Source organism: Coptis chinensis, chromosome 3 (genome assembly GCF_015680905.1).
Source record: "Coptis chinensis isolate HL-2020 chromosome 3, ASM1568090v1, whole genome shotgun sequence".
Lineage (NCBI taxonomy): Eukaryota > Viridiplantae > Streptophyta > Magnoliopsida > Ranunculales > Ranunculaceae > Coptis > Coptis chinensis.
In genome coordinates, this window is record NC_141458.1 from 99,643,279 (window position 1) to 99,646,881 (window position 3,603).

The 3,603-nt window shown below is 35.4% G+C and overlaps 1 non-coding gene across 1 annotated transcript; it reads right to left on the reverse strand.

Moving 5' to 3' along the window:
• Window positions 1-3,203: 3,203 nt before the first annotated feature.
• On the reverse strand, window positions 3,204-3,307 carry LOC147512101 (small nucleolar RNA R71). Its single transcript, XR_015219643.1, has one exon. It is a non-coding gene; the product is annotated as a small nucleolar RNA R71 (small nucleolar RNA).
• Window positions 3,308-3,603: the final 296 nt, after the last annotated feature.

Consider the following 3,603-nt stretch of genomic DNA (forward strand, 5'->3'; position numbering starts at 1 on the left):
GTGCTAAGTGTTTGTCCTGTGGACGTGACTAGATTGGCTCTGCTTGGTTGATTTTAAATTTAGTTTAGTCAATGTAGCATTTGAATCATGCAACGTCCGTTAACTAAAGTGGGGATTTGTCCCACTTGTTGTTATGTTATGGCTCGGGTTTAGCCTTAAGTGCGTAAAGTAAATACAATACTGAATTCATGCTTTTATAAGCAACCAAGTATACTCTGACTGGGAGTTGCGAGGAGGTGAAGAAATTACCTCCCAAGTGTGCGTACACGTACTTGGGGATGGAGGTGACATGGTGGGCTGACCGAGTGTTGGGTGTATCGATACATCAAACCCACCTTTTGAGCTTTATGTTATTTCGGTTACATAATTTCTAAACTAAACCCAAATTTTGGGTTGGAAAGGTGGCAAAGCCAATAGGTTTACAAATTTGCCTTCGTGGGCTCAATTAACATAAATGTAAAGCAAAAAGTTAATTAAGTTAAACTACTTAACTAAACGTGATTTAACTATTAATTATGTGATTATGAAAATATAACAAGAAATGTCAAAGATTGAAATTTTAATTTCCAAGTTGATTTGCAATGTGCGAGCGTATTGTTACACGACTCGCCTCGCGCATTCAAATGTCCCAAGTTAATCAAATATCCAACACTTGGTAAGTTTAAAAACTTAAACCAAAAGACAAATACTTCATATTTTAAGCCTAAGTTTGATATTATCCCAAACCTTATCTTTAAGCAAGTTGATATTATCCTAATTTTTTTTTAATTATCCATAATTAATAATGATAAAAGCAAAATATGATATTTCCTAAAAAACTTAAACTTTATCTAATAATGACAATAATCTAAGATGTTTTTATTTTATTTTCTTTATTTCTATTATTATTATTTTTATATTTTTTGAATTTGAAGAACACTAAATATTGGAAATCTAACTAGTTTCAAACCATTAACATTTTAACAAATGCGAGTTAAGCAGATAGATATACTGAAAAAAGCCTTCAATATGAGCCAAGGGTTTGTCCTGGTGCAGCAAGGTGGTGGGGCGGGTCGCAGGTCGAACCGGGGGGGGGGGGCGAGTCGGGCGCGGGCTCCAAAGCAATTTTTGACCGGCTTCCTCCAGTTGTTTCACAAAGTTGTTTTCAACCCAGAGTGAGACCTGAAATCATAAACAAAATGGATCAATAAGATCCAATAGAAAAGAAAACTTGAAAATAAGAAAAATAAGTTGAGAAATTTTAAGTAAAGAGAGAGATACTCTCCTTTTGATTCATTCTTCTTCTCATGTTAGTAGATCCATGATGGCGGTGCCATTTAACATAGTAGAATAGTGGGGTTTGGGGTTTTGAAGTTGTTCATCTTAGATCTAATGTGAGAAGAATGGTGATGGAGAAAACCCCAACTTTTCTTTGATTTATGTATTATTTTTGGTATAGTTTTTGATGTATGATGATGTTGAGAACTAGTTATTACTATTTTGATGATTAAAACATGAAATTAAGAGTTGTTTTAGCTTGAGAAACATGAAGATTAGATAAGAGAAAGGTAACTTAGTTAGCAAGTTATACTCATTTGATTGATTTAAATGAGTATAACTAACTTTGGTTAGGTAAATGAATGATTAAGAAGATGTTTTGAAGAAATTTTGGTATGAAAAGCAAAATCAAACACTTTGAATGGAAAAAAACCAACTAGATTCAACAAAGCTTCAAGTTTTAAAGTAATGAAAATGGAAAACAATGAATTAAAAGTAAATAAAAACAATTAACTAAATTCTTATCTCCTACTCCTACTAGAGTCTAGCTATTAGTTAACTAGCTCCATTATTTTGTGGGCATTGATAAGAGCCTAAAATTGTAGTTTTAACACCTTAATATCATTACATTTAGACCAATTATGTGTATAATAAATATGAGTTAGTACTGTTTACGTGCGTTTATGTATTTTAGGCATTGAAGTCAAATATGTGAAGAAATATGTCACTTTTGCGAGATAAAGGAGCAAAGGTTGGATGCTAAGAAGTTCTATGATTAAAGGCCAAGATTCAAGGAGAAAAAACATTTTTAAAGCCCGGTGAAAGTTGAAAAGTCAAATTCAACGCGGGCAGAAATAGAGTAGAAAAGACAATAGAACTTCCGCAGGCTGTATCTTTGGACTTAAACCTCGGAATTGGGCCTATTATATGTCAAAACGATCGACTCGGAAAGCGATTTCTAAGGGTCCAAGCCTTGACCCAATCAGAAGAGCAAAAATAGATGAAAAGGCTATTACAGTAATTTCCAGCAGAGAAACCCTTTTTGGACTTATGTAATTAGGTTTTGGGATTGATTTAAGGGCCCAAAACATGGCCCCAAAGCCCATTCACGAAAATGTAGACTTGGCCTCTCTTATATTAAGAGGACTAAGGCATCACTCTCATATACTTAGACTTAGATAGATATAATTAATTAGAAATAGATAGTTAGAACTTAAACTTAGCTATTAGTTTAAACTTAAGTTATTGAATTAGCTCGATTTTCACAGGTTCGTTTCCAACTCACTTCGTTCAAGTTATTATACTGCGATGGCATATACAAGACGCTATTCAAATACGTAGCAAGAAGGCATTCAGGTACTCCTTCTTCCACTCCTTGCCTCTCCTGTTAGAGGATTTTTTCTAGCATATCAGGGTTGTTTGACTGTTTGACTATTTGTTCGTGGTTTGTTTCTTATTGGCCTTAGCCTTGTATGAGATTAAGGTCTGGTACTAGTAAACTATCTTCGGTTATTTATCGTAAACGTCAACGCACATGCCTATCTAAAATACCACACACTACACCTGCACAAATGGCTGACAAAACAGAGACTCCTCTCTCTGATTTTTATAAAGCCCTTAATGATAGCCCTAAATCTTGCATCGTTCTTGCAGACCCAGTGGGGGATTTTCGAATCCCCCCGAATATATTTAATTTGTTACCCGTTTTTCATGGTTTAGACCACTAGAAACCTTATCAACATATACGTAAGATTGAACAAGTTCTTACCACATTTCATCATCCTACTGTTGGTTCAGAGCAAATTAAATTGAGGGTGTTTCCTTTCACCCTCACCGATAAGGCGGCATCTTGGTTAACTGCCCAAGTGCCTAATTATGTAGACTCATGGGCCAAACTTGTCCAATTATTCATGGAACAGTTTTACCCACCTCTAAAGACAGATGAAATGCTTCAAAAGATTCATTTCTTTTGCCAGAATCCTCATGAATCCTTTTAAGAGGCATGGAATTGGTTCACTGATCTTCTTATTGAGTGTCCACATCATAGCCCTGCGAAAGACACGCTTGTTCGTGCCTTTTTAAAAAGGCTTTTACATCACTATAAGGAGGTTCTTGACATAATGACTGGGGGTAGTTTCCTTAGTAATGGTGCCTTTGAGGCTTATAGGTTTTTGGAAGATCAATCTAAACATCAAAATAATCGGGGGTAATGACATCCCACACTCCAGTAATTCTTCTTCCACCGTTAAGGCTGCCAGTACGTTTGAGGTTAAATCTGATCCTGAGCTGAAAAGGTAGATTTCTGTCCAACAATAGCCTAATCCTGTCATGAATGTCAACACTCTT